Source organism: Odocoileus virginianus, chromosome 17 (assembly GCF_023699985.2).
Source record: "Odocoileus virginianus isolate 20LAN1187 ecotype Illinois chromosome 17, Ovbor_1.2, whole genome shotgun sequence".
Lineage (NCBI taxonomy): Eukaryota > Metazoa > Chordata > Mammalia > Artiodactyla > Cervidae > Odocoileus > Odocoileus virginianus.
Genome location: NC_069690.1, coordinates 17,216,108 through 17,233,175, shown reverse-complemented (window position 1 = coordinate 17,233,175; position 17,068 = coordinate 17,216,108). Strand labels below are relative to the sequence as shown.

The window sequence follows — 17,068 nt, the reverse complement described above, 5'->3', positions numbered from 1 at the left end:
AAAAGCTAAATTTGAAAAGATTGGCCAAACACTTGACATTATAAGCAGCGACATGTCAGATTTGGAAACAAACCAAATAAAATAATTGAATTTACTAAACTGAAAATATAATAACCAAAATGACTAGACAAGATGCCAGCATCACAGACTGTCCCTTTCTGGTCTGTGTTTTGGGGCAGTGGAGAGCTGACACTGAGCCAGGGCTGAAGTTTACTTCTGTCTCGTGTTGAAGCAGTAAGGTTCGTTACCACCAATGCCCCTTGAGTGGGGTCGGGAGACTTTGCTTGCTTCTCAGCCCAGACTCTGGAAGTAGCTTTCATATTAATTTCAAGGGCATCAGCAATTATAGCACCGTAGGGTGGTAACTAAGGACTCTAATTTTGATCCCAATGCAAGAGAAAGTCTCATCAGAATGCTTGACTAAGGCAGGAAGGATGAGATATATTTGAGGAAGACTTCCTTCCAAATGTTTGCAAATTTGCTTTAAATTGCTCAACTTTCCTTCTCAGGAAATCTCATCTGTAGAGCAAGCATGACTTCTGTCTTTGCCAACTTTCCTAAAGGGTTACTTAGGCCCATTTGCAGTGCTCATCCCAATGTTACCTATAATGGAAACCTCCAAAGTGTTCAGCTGTAGTGGAAGGGCTACATTAATAGGGCCATAGCCAATGACGAACCATTTGTTAGCTACCCTGCTGGGTTTCCCTGGTGGTTCAGACTGTAAAGAGTCTGCCTGCAATGCAAGAGACCCAGGTTCATCAGGAAGATCCCCTCGGAAAAGGAATGGCTACCCACTCCAGTATTCTTGCCTGGATAATTCCATGGACAAAGGAGCCTGGGGGGCTACAGTCCATGGGGTCACAAAAAGGTGGACACAACTGAGCGACTAACACTTTCACTTTGTCACTGTTGCCTCTCAAAGCTGCTGGGGAAAGAGAAGAGGCCAGAGGGGCCATTCCTGGCCCTCCACACAGCCTGCAGACGTCCACAGCTTAAAACTGCAGGCTTGGGGAGAAATAAAGATAAAGAGCTCTAAGACATGAGCCAATCCTGAGACAACCTGCCAGCGAGGTCAGTGAGGTGGCTGACTCTGACCTCAGCACCTCTGACCTTTTCTTTACTGATTTAGACGGACAGAAACCCAGGACCTAGCTGCCAACAGAGTGGCCAGGTTGTCTTGTGGCTCTGGAGTGAAAAGTCTGGATTTTTAAAAATATCTATTTATTTATTTGGCTGCGCCAGGTCTTAGATGCAGCATGCGGGATCTTTAGTGGTGGCATGTGGGGTCTAGTTCCCCAACCAGGGATCAAACCTGGGACCTCCTGCATTGGGAGCCCGGAGTCTTAGTCACTGGACCACCAAGGAAGTCACCAAAGGTCTGGATTTTATCTCCAGGTACCCAAGGGGAAATCATCTCACCATGAGAGCTGGCTTCACGCCCCAGCCAACACATACGCTCCTGTTTTAACCCAGCCTCGAATGGCACAGGGAAGACCTTGAGACCCTGTGACTGTCTAAGACAGGACTAAAATATTCACACGCTCCCAGGAGGTACCAAGTGTCACACTCACAGAGGCCACATGAAAAGCTTGCCAAGCACAGATGGTCATTTACCTGACACAGGAGAGAACGAGTGACAGTCAAAATGGGGCAGAACTGGAATTTTAGTCTAGATCTCACGCCAACAACCATTCTCTGTTCCCTGCACCAGTCAGGCTGCGTGTAAGGCTGGGCCCCACTGCTCCCTCTTGCACCCCACGGCTGATCCACGACTTTCCTAAACATGTTTTAATTGGAGTAAAATTGCCTTCCAGTGATGTCTTGGTGAATCAGCTCTAAGTATACAACTGATAAGAACAGATGTTACACTTCATCTTAGCCAAAAGGCCAAGAAGTGATACTAAACGTTTTAAAAGAGAAAGAACTGACAATATGGTTGCTTTGCCCAAGAGTTCAACAAGACACATGGTGATTTACTCAAAACCCAACCCTGGAGAAAATACTGCATGATTTTATAAAATCCTCCCTCACTACCTGTAACCTCTTTTACTACATGCTTGGAATTTAAAGCAGGAAAAAAGGAAAAACAAACAAACAAACAAACAAACCACCTTCCTCATACAAAAAAAAGATACATGTGAGGTGATACATGTGTTCACAAATGGTGGAAATCTTTTCACAAGGGGTACTTACATATCACCACAATGTGCATTTAATTGTTTTGAGGTGTACTTTAAATATCTTACAATTTTATTTGTCAATTATACCTCAATAAAGCTGGGGGGGGATCCACAATGATTACCCCGAAAAAGAAATGAAAAAACTGAGTTTTTTCCCCCCTTGAAGGAAGAGACTTAACATTCAGTGGGTAATTGCTCTGTGCCAGTTAGTGAAGTAGAAAATTTAAACTAATTACCCCATTTAAGCCCAACTATCAGATCAGAACTCTGAGACTCGGCAAGCTCGGCCCTCTCAAAGCTTCATGGCAAAGAAGTGACTGACCCATTACTCAGAGCAGCCCAAGCTCCCTACTGAAGCCCTTTCTCTTAGCCTACTAGCCAGCCAGTAGGATGGTCCATTCATTCGAGTCAGCCTGGTTTGCCTGGGACTTTCCAGGTTTTATCCCTCATCTCAGAAACCCTTCAGTCCAAGGCAAAGTGGAAAAATGTGTCACTATATTGGGCAATTATCCGAGGCTAGGGAAACATTATGATGGCTTCTGGCTGCTAGTTTTCACATCATTTTGGTTTAAATCAAACATTTTTCCTTTTGGTACATCTAATAATGAAGCACAGAATATGTCAACACATTCTGACTTCCCCACTTCTGGATTTTCCTTCCCTTTTTTTTTTTTTGCTGCTGTTGTTCTGCCATTAAGTCATGTCCAACTCTTTGTGACCCCATGGACTGCAGCACATCAGGCTTACCAGTCCTTCACCATCTCACAGAGTTTGCTCAGATTCATATCCAGTCAGTTGGTGATGCTCTCTAACCATCTCATCCTCTGCTGTCCCCTTCTCCTTTTGCCCTCAATTTTTTTTTCCATTTATTTTTATTAGTTGGAGGCTAATTACTTTACATCATTACAGTAGTTTTTGTCATACATTGAAATGAATTAGCCATGGATTTACATGTATTCCCCACCCCAGTCCCCCCTCCCACCTCCCTCTCCACCTGATCCCTCTGGGTCTTCCCAGTGCACCAGGCCCGAGCACTTGTCTCATGTACCCAACCTGGGCTGGTGATCTGTTTCACCCTAGATAATATACATGTTTCGATGCTGTTCTCTTGAAACATCTCACCCTCGCCTTCTCCCAGAGTCCACAAGTCTGTTCTATACATCTGAGTCTCTTTTTCTGTTTTGCATATAGGGTTATCGTTCCCATCTTTCTAAAGTCCATATATATGTGTTAGTATACTGTAATGGTCTTTATCTTTCTGGCTTACTTCGCTCTGTATAATGGGCTCCAGTTTCATCCATCTCATTAGAAGTGATTCAAATGAATTCTTTTTAATGGCTGAGTAATATTCCGTGGTGTATATGTACCACAGCTTCCTCATCCATTCGTCTGCTGATGGGCATCTGGGTTGCTTCCATGTCCTGGCTATTATAAATTTGCCCTCAATTTTTACCAGCATCAGGGGCTTTTCCAATAAGTCAGCTCTTCATACCAGGTGGCCAAAGTATTGGAGTTTCAGCATCAGTCCCTCCAATGAATATTCAGAGTTGATTTCCTTTAGGATTGACTGGTTTGATCTCCTTGCTGTCCAAGGGATTCTCAAGAGTCTTCTCCAGCACAACAATTTGAAAGCATCAGCTCGTTGGTGCTCAACCTTCTTTTTGGTCCAACTCTCACATCTATACATGACTACTGGAAAAACCATAGCTTTGACCATACGGACTTCTGTCAGCCAAGTGCTGTCTCTGCTTTTTAATACAGTGCCTAGGTTTGTCATAGTTTTTCTTCCTAGCATCTTTTAATTTCATGGCTGCATTTTTATAGCCCTGAAAACACTAACTTCATCCTGAAGTCTATGTACTCTACCCAGGAAAGTAGGAGGCTTGAAAATTAAACAGGAATTGTTGATGATCCCATGTTTCTTTCATAGAGAAAAACGAAGTCTCTAGGGGGTGGATATCTCCTGTCAAAACCAGAAGCCCTGAGTTGGTTCTGCCCAATAAATAGCTGTGTGTCCTTTGGTAAGTCCCTTCCCCTCTCTGAGCCTCCATTTGCAACACAGGAGTTTTAAGCGATCCCTCAAGGAGTACACAGGCCTTGATGCTCGGCCCCCTTATTCCACAGATGACAACCAAAGGCCAGAGAAGTTAGGAGGCTTGGCCAAGGTCATCCAGCAAGCTGAAGCACTACAGGAAGTCTCGAGAGCTTTGTCCACCCCCTCGAATACACAGCAGAGAAAAAGCAGAGTGTGCTAAGAAACAGAATCTGTTTAATGTTCCCTTCTAAGCCTGTAAGGAAAATGAGCCAAACGCTGCAAGATTAAGGATTCTGATCTTTAAAAACAAATCAGGGTTTAATTTGGGTTTTCTTAAAGCCTCATAAAAAGGGGGAGCTGAATCCTTGACCAAATACTCAGCATTCCAAACTGGGAAGATGAGACAGATTTTAATCCCCTGCGTGAGGAGCGGGTGGACTGCAGGATGTGTGCTTCCATTGGCCTGCATAATTCTCAGATGTGTAAACGGCAGGCCGCCTGGAGAGGATGACGGCCCCACAGGGCCAGACAGGGAAGGTGGGGGCTCTGAGCAAAGCCAGAATGAGGGCTAACTGGGCTGCACACTGGCGGCCCAGTGAGGTCAAGTAATTTGCTTAAAGTCATCCCGCTAGTAGGTGGAGGAGCCAGGAATTGAAGCCATATCTACATTCAAGTTTAGGGGCCCACCGGCTATGCTGATAGCTGGTAAAGAATCCCCCTGCAACGTGGGAGACCTGGGTTCAATCCCTGGGTTGGGAAGATCCCTAGGGAAGAAGGGAAAAGTTACCCACTCCAGTATTCTGGCCTGGAGAATTGTATGGACTATATAGTCCATTGGATCACAAAGAGTCAGACCCGACTGGGTGATTTTCACTTTCACTTTTGGCTACGCTGTGTAATTTTTGTTATTGTTCAGTCATGCAGTTGTGTCCAACTCTTTGCAACCCCATGGACTGCAGCACACCAGGCTTCCCTGTCCTTCACTATCCCTCAGAGTTTACCCAAACTCAGTCCATTGAGTCAATGATGCCTCCAAGCATTTCATCATCTGTCTCCCCCTTCTCCCCTGTCCTCAATCTTTCTTAGCATCAAGGTCTTTTCCAATGAGTTGGCTCTTCGCATCAGATGGCCAAAGTATTGGAGCTTCAGCATCAGTTCTTCCAATGAATATTCAGGGTTGATTTCCTTTAGAATTGACTGATTTGATCTCCTTGCTATCCAAGGGACTCTCAAGAGTCTTCTCCAGCACCACAGTTCGAAAGCATCAATTCTTGGGCACTCAACCTTCTATGGTCCAACTCACATCTGTACATGACTTACTGCAAAAACAACAGCTTTGACTAGATGGGAGCTTTGTCAGCCAAGTGATGTTTCCCCTTTTTAATATGCTCTCTAGGTTTGTAATAGCTTTTTTTACAAGGAGCAAGCATCTTTTAATTTCATGACTGCAGTCACCATCTGCAGTGATTTTTTAAGAGCTGAAATTTGAACGGCGAAATCAGGGCACCTGTCAATTATCCAGAGAGTCTGCTATGAACTCTCCAGGTTCCCTTCTGGGTATTGCTCCTGCTACAATCTTCCAGGCTGTTTCCTTAGCCTCCCTATATTGCATTGAAACTTATTCATTCATTCAGTCAGTCATTCAACAAATGTTTACTAAGCAGCTACTATATGCTGGCTTCAACACACAAGGAGATGTTGGCTGACATGTCCCATCAAGGAAATAAGCCAATCAAGCTGACACAGAGATGTGTCTAAGTGCTATAGGGTTAAGGAAGGTTTCCTGGAGGAAGCAATATTTGCAGTGGCACTTGAGTTGGATTTGAAAGAATCAATGGTCACATCAACATAAAATTTGATTGAACTATTTAGTCATTTACTAGCAGCTTGGGTCCCCCCACCTCCAAGTTAGTATCATCAGCTGAAACAAATTTGGGGATTGTCTAGGAATGCCAATTATCCCCAAATAGTCCAAAATCGAGCATTTCAGACTCTCAAGGACCTCTGTATCTCACTTATGTGATACTTGCTTCCATCAGTTTGGGGAAGGCAGGGAAGGGAACTCCCAGAGCCCTTGCGCCCCTGCACCACTTACTTCAATAAACACACAGGCCTATGTGGGCGGCAATGCAGCCTCATATTAGAGCTGAAGAATGGAAGCTGAGAGAGCGTGGGTGACTCACCAAGGTCACAGCTATCCAGGGCAGCTCGGGGGTGGGAATCTAAACGCCGCCACTGCTTTCATGGCTCTACCTGACCTCTGTGTGCCAGACACAAGGAGATGCTTGAAAAACAAAATCTCTGCAAAGAATAGTCCCGTAAAGACGTCAAACAGGAAATGATTCTGCACCTCCGGGGAGCTTAGCCTCCTGTTGAACTTCCTGATAGGGGTTCACAGACCTCATCTCCAGGAAGCTCTTGCTCTGCTCAGAAAGACCTAAAAAAATCTAGAAACCACAGAGGCCCACCTCTAACCTTGAGCTGAGTTGTGTGGCATCACTGGTGTGCTCAGTGGTGGGTACCAATGAGGGCCATGGGGGTCAGAGATCAGGGGAGACAACTTAATGCTGGCTTAAAAGGCTGGGAAGGATTTTGACAAGGATATGGAGAAGTTGGAAACCTGTGCCTTGTGGGTGCAACTCATGGAAAATACAACAGTTCTTCCAAAAAGTAGAAATAGAACCCCATGTGACACATCAATTTCACTTCAGGGTATACACCCAAAGAACAGAAAGCAGAGTTTCAAAGAGATATTTGTACACCCATGTTCATAGCAGCATTACTCAAATAGCTAAAAAGTGGAAACAAGTGGAATGTCCACTGATGAATGATAGATAAACCAAATGTGGTATATCCATTCAGTGGAATATTATTCAGCCTTTAAAAGGAAGAAAAATCTGACATGTTACAACATGGTTGAATCTTGAAGACACTGTATTAAGTGAAATAACTTCCCAGGTGGTGCTAGTGGTAAAGAGTGCCACTAGCACCAGTGCAGGAAACAAAAGCGACATGGGATCAATCCCTGGGTCAGGAAGATTCCATGCAGAAGGAAATGACAACCTACACACGCCTGGAGAATTTCATGGACAGAGGAAGCTGGCAGGCTACAGTCCATAAGGTCGCCCAGAGTTGGACATGACTGAAGTGACTTAGCACACACACAAGCCAGACATACAAGGACAAATACTGTGTGGCTCCACTTCTATGGGGTAGTAGAAGGAATCAAACTCAAAGACAGAAAGTAGAATGGTGGCTGCCAGGGGCTAGCGGAATGCAGAAGTGGGGAATTGTTGAATGGGTATAGAGTTTCAGGTTTGCAAGATGAAAAAGTTCTGGAGATTGGTTGCACAACAACATGAATGTACTTAACACCCCCAAACTGTACACTTAAAAAATGGTTAAGGTTTGGTAACTGTGTCTACTTCTACATGCATATAATTGCCTGAATGTCAATTATAGATCACCTTGTGTGGGAAAAAGTATTAAGTTGGAAAAAGTCCTTTTATGTTGGAATTCTTAAATATTGATATATTAAGCATTCTTTTGTCAGTGCCTGGTTATAGGGAAATATACATAATTTGTGCATGCTTTGAAATAACTGATCTAAAATTCATATGAATGTATGTCAGACAAAATTGTTCTCAAATAAACTGGGGAAATTAGAAAAATTTTTAAAAATGGTTAAGATGGTAAATTTCATGTTATGTGTATTTTACCATGATTTTCTTTGCAAATTAAAAGAAAGGGAGTGGGGACAGAAAGGAAGGAGGGGAGGAAAGATCAGGAAGGCTTTGGACAGACAAAAGGGGAGGAAGAAGCCGTTTGATGGCTGATGCAGATGGAGAAATGGTCCTCCAACACTAACTGAGACCAGGTTTCTTTCCCCCTACCCCCTGCTCAGCTCAGCTCTACCCTTCAGGGTAGTTCATTTTCAGGCTTGATTCTCAAGCTCAGGCTGCTGCAACCACATCCTTCCAGACCCAAATTCAGTCAAAAAGAGCAAGTGTCCCAGCAAAAGTGCAGCAATTCACTCTGGTTGGACCAGCTTAGGTCACCTCCCCACCATCTACCCACGAGGCAATCAGGGGGCATTGTGAGACACTGTTCACTTTGGGTTGAATCATGTGTTCTACTCCTGATGCTGGGAGCAGAACTAACTCCACCCAGAAGTTCGGACAGAGATGTTTCCGGGGGGAAATTAGGGCACAGCTACCAAAGAGATAGTAATGGATGGACATGGATGCAGAGCTTCCTGGTCTCAGTAAATATGCACTGGTTCCATGTCCTGAAGAGAACCTGAGGTTCAGAGTGGTTTCATGACTTGCCCAAGACAACTGAGCGGCAAGAAGTAGACAGGACTCAAGTTCAGGTCTTCTGCTCCAATTCAAAGACATAAACTCTGTGTGTCTTGGGAGGTAAGAGTACTAAAGCAAGCAGTCGGGCTGGATGGTGATACAGATGAAGGTATATTCTTGATAGAATGCACCCAGGTTATGGAGAGTTTTACAAGTCAGGAAGAGGAGGCTGAGTTTAGTGAAGAAGGAAATAGGAAACTTCTGTGGGTTTTAGTAGAGACAGTGACAGGGTGGAAGCTGAGACCCACCCCACAAGACTGCAGTAGGGGGATCTAGACTCATCAGTTCAGAAGGAAACTCCCTGTTACACCTTGGGGATATTTTCAGAAAGACGGTCTCTGCAAGGCGCGCCCACTCCGCACCCCCACCGCGTGGCTCCAGCCTGTCCTTGGGAGATGCTAAGTGCCCCTCCCCCTCCACCATGTTGTGGCTTTGGCAACCACTTTGGAAACTGCAAGTTTTAAATGAATTTCCACCCCAGAGGAAGTTGAGAAGCAGGCATGTTCCGCCAGCCACTTCTGAGCTCCCAACATTTCTCCTTCCTCTTCAGTCAAAGGATCAAACACTCTTTCACAATGGAAGGAGGGAACAGAGGGAAGAGGCAGGCAGAAGGGTTAACAGAAAGAAAAAAAAAAAAGAATAAGAGAACCTCATTTGATCTTAATCAGACAAAGTTTACATCTGAATTATACACTTTTCCCTTCCCTGCTGAGAAAACCAATACATGAGGGAAAACAAATCACATGGTATTTATTTACTTCCCTTGAAATCTCTCTGATTGATTCCAAAAGGATTTAGGAGACTTCCAAGACTAAACACAGTGGTGACTATGATAATTAGGGACCCAAAAAAGGCAAGAAGACCATGAAGGTAGCAGAGAGAGTATGGATCAGCAGACACCTGAGGGGAAAAACACTGATTTGTGACTTGGAGCTTCGATTTGGCCCCATGTGGGCAAAATACTAGCTCGACATTAGTTTCATCCTCTGATGATAGAAAGCGTTCAAATGCATCTGTGGCCACAAACTTTTTTTTCCTGAGACTCCACTCAAGCTGAAATACATCACATGGGGCTGACAAATTACATCTGAGCTACAGAGAATAACAAGGGCAGTAAACCCAAAGGGCTTTTGAAGGAGGCGGTGTCCGGAATGGCAATGAACGTTCTGCACGGCATTTTTGTTGCCAAAAGAATAAGCATACTGTTGGACTGAATCATGTGTCCTTTGAGTAGGAAGATGTCCAGCTCATCCCAGGCCTGGATGAGTTAACTGCAGCCGGACGGGCAGTCTGGAAGGTGCTGAGATGTAGAACTTGTTGACCTGATCTGGACCTACAGATGAAACTGGAGTACACACAGGAGAGGAGAGGACTATAACCAGGTGCCCACCTGTTCCTGGCCCTTTAAGCAACCTGACCCAATCACACACTCCATCCCTGGAGGTCAATCAAGCACCTTTCCTCCCCATCCCTTAATCCCTGCATGCTTTAAGATCCTGTCATCATCTGAAGTCTTCAGCTGCCACCACACAAGTTCAACCTCCAATTAGAATGAATATCTGTAGGTTGCCTCCCCACATCCAGGCCTCCCTTGTGGCTCAACTGGTAAAGAACCTGCCTGCAATGCAGGAGACCTGGGTTCGATCCCTAGGCTGGGAAGATCCCCTGGAGAAGGGAAAGACTACCCACTCCAGTATTCTGGCCTGGAGAATTCCAGGGACTGTATAGTCCATGGGGTCGCAAAGAGTCAGACACGACTGAGCAACTTTCACTTCCTTCCTTCCTTCCCCACATCCACTCCCTCCTTCTCCCACTTCAGTGTGCCTGAATGTCCTTTGAGAGTGCTCTTGCCCCCATTTTCAGCCATGTGATTTTGGGTGGGATTGAGTCTATCCCCAAACCTAGAGTTGAATCCTCTGACTCAACACTTAATGAATCCATACATCACATTTTCCTGACCCTGATGGCTGCCTTCAGGGAAGGACAGTGACCCAGATCAGGAAGCTTAGTTCTGGGAGTTTTGATTTTCTCTTTCTCCTCTGGAAAGAAAGTGGGAAGGATGTAGTCCCCAGCACTGCTGGCAGCCACCTTGTGACATGAGGTCAGGGCCAGCTGAAGAAAGAATTGAATAAAGAAGAAACTAAACGGGAAGATGGGCATGAGTGGATTCTAGTGATACCATTTGAACCCAAGCAATGAGCCATTCTTAAAGCCGGGTTTACCCCTGGACTTCCCAGTTAACTTGTTTAAACCAGCTTGGGTCCTAATAGATAATCCACCTTTGCCTCCCATGGAGTTAGGATTACCTCATTCTCCCCCCATTGGGACCTTGACACTTTCTGACAGATCCTGCCTTAGCTCACTCCTCTTGAGCCTTTGGTATCTCCTACTAGCTCAGGTGGTACAGAATCCATCTGCAATGCAGGAGGCCCCAGTCTGATACCTGGGTTGGGAAGATCCCCCTGGAGAAAGGATAGGCTACCCATTCCAGCATTCCTGGGCTTGCCTGGTGGCTCAGACAGTAAAGAATCCACCTGCGATGCAGGAGACCTGGATTAGAAAGATCCCCGGAGAAGAGTATGGCAACCCACTCCAGTATACTTGCCTGGAGAGTCCCCATGGACAGAGGAGCCTGGAGGGCTGCAGTCCATGGGGCTGCAAAGAGCTGGACACAACTGAGCGACTAAACACAGCACAGCAGAAGGGAGGAACTTCCTACTCCCAGTTTCCACTCTGGATGGTGCTGGTGGAGCAAGCCCTGGCCTCCAAGGAAGATTGGGAATAATTCCAACATCAGGTATAGATGACAAGATAAAGTTGGACCAATAGGCAAAGTGCAGCAGCCAATCAATCCAAGCAAGCCTTTGGAAGCGCCTGCTCTCAGGAGCTTTGAGAGCCGGACTGAGAGGGGTCTCCAGGAATCCAGGCAGGTGGTACTTAGCAGGCCTGTCAACAGGTAGAAGGTTCCACAGCACCAGATTAGAGTCTGGGGCTAGAACTCCTGATTAGGAGAAGAACTGGCAGAAGCAAGCAGGATTCCCAACTTAGAAAGAGCCAGGCCAATTATTTAGCAAAGAATTCAGGCAAGAAAGCATCCAAATACCAGAAGAAGGACCAGTTCAGTCTTTGTATCAGAAACCAGGCAGAAGTCCAATGACTTCAGTGATGAAAATATCAGAAACCAGCTTGGATACCAGCTGACCTGACTCTGGGTCCTTAAAGACATCAAGACAGAGCATAGGTCACTGGTGCTGCAGCTGAGGGTCCGAGGACCTGAGAGGACAGCTGTGTGCATGCTCAGTCATGTCTAGCCCTTTGCGGCCCTGTGCACGGTAGCCCGCCAGGCTCCCCTGTCTGTGGGATTTTCCAAGCAAGAATACTGGAGTGGGTTGCCATGCCCTCCTCCAGGGGATCTTTCTAAACCAGGTCTCCTGCATCGCAGGTGGATCTTTATCACTAAGCCACCAGGGAAGCCTCCAAGGACCTGAACTATGTGCTTTTCTACTCAGAGCAAGAAAGCATTTAAAACAGAGACTCTCTCCTACCCCAAATCTACCTTCCCTTCTTACTAATATTTACCCGTAAGCTTTGGTCAAAGTGCCAATGTACCAAACACTGTCAAAAGGAAAAGTTTTTTTCCCATGTTCCCCCTTCTCTGTTTGTAATGCTGGTGTACGTGGGAAAGGCCCAGAGCTATGGCAGCCATCTTGCAATCCTGAGAAAAACAGCCAATAGAAAGTAAAGACATGGTCTAGAACCTGATATCACTGGAGCTATTAAACTGGCCCTGGGACCACCCTCTCCTGAACTCTTTGTTCTGTGAGGTAACTGAATCTCTCAGGTGTTTAAGCCAGTGGTTCTCAAAGTATGTTCCCAGGCCAGCAGCGCAAGCACCGTGTAGGAATATGTTACAAAAGCACATTCTCAGGCCCCAACCAGACCTATAAGAACTTGAAATTCTATGAGAGGGCTCTGCAATCTGAGTTTTATGAAACCCCTTGGTGATTCTGACGTGTGCTACAGTTTGAGAACCCCTGGCTTAAACCACTGTTTAGCAGCTTTTCTGAGACTCAGCTGAAAGCATTTACAATTGACACATTTCTTCACAGCATTCCTGAACTGCTTATGGGATATCAGGAGGCTGAGAGCAAAGTGGGGTGGCTGACATTCAGAAAATCAAGAGAGAGAGTTTCAAAGAGGAAATGGAACTCACAAAAGGAAAAGATAAATAAAAATTAAGCACTTCTAGCCATCAAAATAATCACAAATACAATTAAAAGGCAAAAGAAAACACTGGGGAGAATCATTGCAACAAAAAGGACAACTCTCCAAATCCTCTCTTTGTCAAAAGGACAAAATGCAAAAAGTACAAAGGAAAACAATAAGATCCTAAACAAAAAGACAAAAAACACAAAAAAATTTTTTACAGAATGGGAAATACAAATGGATAATTAAGAGGAAAAATGCTCAGCCTCTTAGTAATCAAAGCAAATGTGAATTAGTATGAGATAGTCTGATCCATTGAATTAGCAAAGATTGAATAAGAGAAACCTCTTGATGAGGTAAGGGAAGAATAGGATGAAGACTTTCCTGCACAGCCAGCGGGGGTGTTTAGATTGGAACTGCCACCATTCTGGAAAGCAACCAGGTCACATTCATCAAGAGACTGTTCAATGTTCATACTGTCTGAAATCAGGAATTCAACATCCATTTATCTAATCCAGGGGTCAGCAAAGGCCTGTTTTTGTATGGTCTACAAGCTAAGAATGGTTTTTACATTCTTAAAAGGTCGGAAGAAGAATGAGGAAAGAGAAGGAAGTAAAAAAGAGGAAGGAGAAGAAGGAAAAGATGGGGGGAGGGGAAGGACAGAAGAAATAGCAAATGACAGAGACCGTATTGCGTACAGCTAAATCTATTTCCTATCTGCCTTTTATTGAAAAAAATGTGCCCATCCTTGACTGGTTAGCCTAAAGCAGGGTTGGCAAACTATGGCCCATGGGTCAAATCCAATCAGCCACCTGTTTTTATAAGTAAAATTGTATTGGAACACATCCACACTCATTAGTCTGTAGCTAATGGCTGCTTTTGTGCTATCATGGGGAGCTGAGTCGTTACGGCAGAGATTTTATGGCCCACCAAACTTAAAATATTTATTATCTGGCCCTTTACCAAAAGTCTGCCAACTCCTGGTCTAAAGAACTAATTAGAAAGCTAGATTAAAATGTATGCACAGAGATGTTCATCACAGTGTTACTTATAGAAGGCCAGTTAAACAAATGATGGATTATTTAACTGAGACAATGAGCAGGCATTTACCTCATAGCCTCACATCTTAAGGGCTCAATGAACAATAGCAATTATCAGTATCTATTTTCTTAGGCTCCAAAATCACTGTAGACAGTGACTGCAGCCATGAAATGAAAAGATGCTTGCTTCTTGGAAGGAAGCTGTAACAAACCTTGACAGCATATTAAAAAGCAGAGATATCACTTTGCTGACAAACATCCATCTAGTCAAAGCTATGGTTTATCCAATAGCCATATACAGATGTGAGTGTTGGACCATAAAGTCCAACATAAAGAAGGCTGAGTGTGGAAGAATTGATGCTTTCAAATTGTGGTGCTGGAGAAGACTCTTGAGAGTCCCTTGAACAGCAAGATCAAAGTAGTCAATCCTAAAGGAAATCAACACTGAGTATTTATTGAAAGGACTGAAGCTGAAACTCCAATACTTTGGCTACCTGATGCAAAGAGCCAACTCATTGGAAAGAGACCTTGATGCTGGGAAAGATTGAGGGCAGGAGAAGAAGCGGGTGACAGAGGACGAGATGGTTGGATGGCATCACTGACTCAATGGACATGAGTGTGAGCAAACTCTGGAAGATGGTGAAGGACAGGAAGTCATGGGGTCACAGTCAGACATGACTGAGCAACTGAACAACAATGGTATATTGAGTCATTTTTGTGTGTTTTCAAAGAACTAGTCATAAAACAGAAAAGCAGGCTTTAGCAATACCTGAATTTGTTTCTTTTGTATTATTTCAATTAAAATTTAAAATATAGAGATGCAGAAGGAAAAAGGGAACTGATAAGAATGAATCAAAGCCTCGTCAATATACAGCACAGGGAACTACAGTCCACACCTTGTAATCATCTATAATGGAAAAGAATCTGAAAAAGAATACATTCAGTACATGAACAATAAGTCCCCTACAAGAACCTTCAAGCTGTGAGCTGTCAAAGAGGCGAACATGCTTTCCATCAATGTCAGGCATGAGTGACATTGCAGCTTGCCCTCCATCTCCTGTTGCTGACGGTCCTCCAGCTCTACCATCTCTGTCCCTCCTCTCCCTCCTCCAGTCACTCTTCTTTTCTGTTCACTTGATGCCAAACCCCTGTATGCTGGCTATTATACTGTACTTTTCAAGGCACTGTTCTGTAAGATTTAAAATGTTTATTTTGGGGGATGATTTTTAATGTATTATTTGTATGAAAAGTATTATAAGCCTACTATAGTACTGCGCTATATAGCCAATTGTGGTCATTGGTACCTAGGCTAACTTTGTTGGGCTTATAAACAAATTGGACATACGAACACACTCTCAGAACTGAACTCGTTCATATGTAGGGATTTCCTATACATAACTGTATCTCTGTGCCATCACTTCATGGGAAATAGATGGGGATACAGTGGAAACAGTGTCAGACTTTATTTTTGGGGCTCCAAAATCACTGCAGATGGTGATTGCAGCCATGAAATTAAAAGACGCTTACTCCTTGGAAGGAAAGTTATGACCAACCTAGATAGCATATTAAAAAGCAGAGACATTACTTTGCCAACAAAGGTCCGTCTAGTCAAGGCTATAGTTTTTCCAGTGGTCATGTATGGACGTGAGAGTTGGACTGTGAGGAAAGCTGAGTGCTGAAAAATTGATGCTTTTGAACTGTGGTGTTGGAGAAGACTCTTGAGAGTCCCTTGGACTGCAAGGAGATCCAACCAGTCCATCCTAAAGGAGATCAGTCCTGGGTGTTCATTGGAAGGACTGATGTTGAAGCTGAAACTCCAATACTTTGGCCACCTCATGCAAAGAGCTGACTCATTAGAAAAGACCCTGATGCTGGGAGGGATTGGGGGCAGGAGGAGATGGGGACGACAGAGGATGAGATGGCTGGATGGCATCACCAACTCAATGGGGAAGAGTTTGAGTAAACTTCGGGAGTTGATGATGGACAGGGAGGCCTGGCGTGCTGCGATTCATGGAGTCACAAAGAGTTGGACACGACTGAGCGACTGAACTGAACTGAACTGTTCTGTATCCCTGAAACTAACATAACATTGTAAATTAACTATACTTCAGTTTTAAAAATGGGTAAGGGATTTCCCTGGTGGTCCAGTGGTTAAGAATCTGCCTTCCAAGTCAGGGGACGTGGATTCACTCCCTGGTCAGGGAACTAAGATCCTACATGACATGGGAAACTAAGTCCATACCCCGCAACAAGAGAAGCCTGTGTGTGCTGCGACAAAGACTCAGCACAGCCAAAAAATTGTTGTTGTTGTTTTTAAATCTCATCAATAATTCTTTTAGGGTTACAGGATCCTGGATAACTTTTCAATTGCTCCCATCTACTTTTCAGCAATTTCCAAGTTTCCTGTAATGGGTGAATAGTGCTCTTATTATTGTTCAATTAAAAAGCCTTATTTCTCAGAAAGTAATTGAATTTGGAAACCCAGCTGAGGGCCAGGGGCAGGCTTTGGATCTAGTTGCTACAGAAACCTGAACTGGGCTGCATAGCGTGAGGAAAAGGTTGAGGAATGAAATTTGGAAAAAGAAGCCAGGGTGTGGTGTGAGACCCGGCCCAAAGCAGAGGCAAGCAGCCTGTGGAAAACCGCAGGGGCCACAGAACTTAGAAAACACAAGGAGCTCTAGTGAGGCTGCTCACCGCGAATAGACCCCAGCCCGGCCGCACTGGTACCCCGGGTCAGAAGTGGACAGCCTCAGGCCCCACCCCAGACCGCCTGCGTCAGGCGATGTGCGCGCATCCTCACGTCTGAGAAGCCAGAGCTGGTCTACCCGGACTGTTAGCCCTCCTCCATCCACCACCCTCCTCTCCTCAGGCTTTTTCAGTAAATTAATTACACTTAAAATACCTTCCAAAGGGACTTCCCTGGAGGTCCAGTGGCTAGGACATCACCTTCTAATGCAGGGAGCATGGGATCAATCCTTGGCCAGCGAGCTAAGATTCCATGTGCCTCAAGAAACCAAAACAGAACAGAAGCAATGTTGTAACAAGTTCAATAAAGATCTTAAAAAAAAAAAACCTTCCGAGAGAGATTCCTGCCTTCCTCACAGATCAAAATGGAGGCTTAAAACAGATAGATGGGCCAACCACTGCCCACCCCCACCACACTCACTCTCTCTCTCTCTCTGTCTCTCTCACACACACACACAGAGGCCAGGCTTGAGCAAACATGAGGAGCTGGAAAACACAGAAGGA

The 17,068-nt window shown here is 44.8% G+C and overlaps 1 long non-coding RNA gene and 1 pseudogene across 2 annotated transcripts in view; both read right to left on the bottom strand.

Annotated features, from left to right (window-relative positions):
* The window catches only part of LOC110132215 (uncharacterized), a 157,082-nt gene that overhangs the window by 82,751 nt on the left and 57,263 nt on the right, over positions 1 to 17,068 (bottom strand). The window lies entirely within an intron of this gene.
* Positions 1,781 to 1,899, bottom strand: LOC139039341 (U2 spliceosomal RNA; annotated as a pseudogene).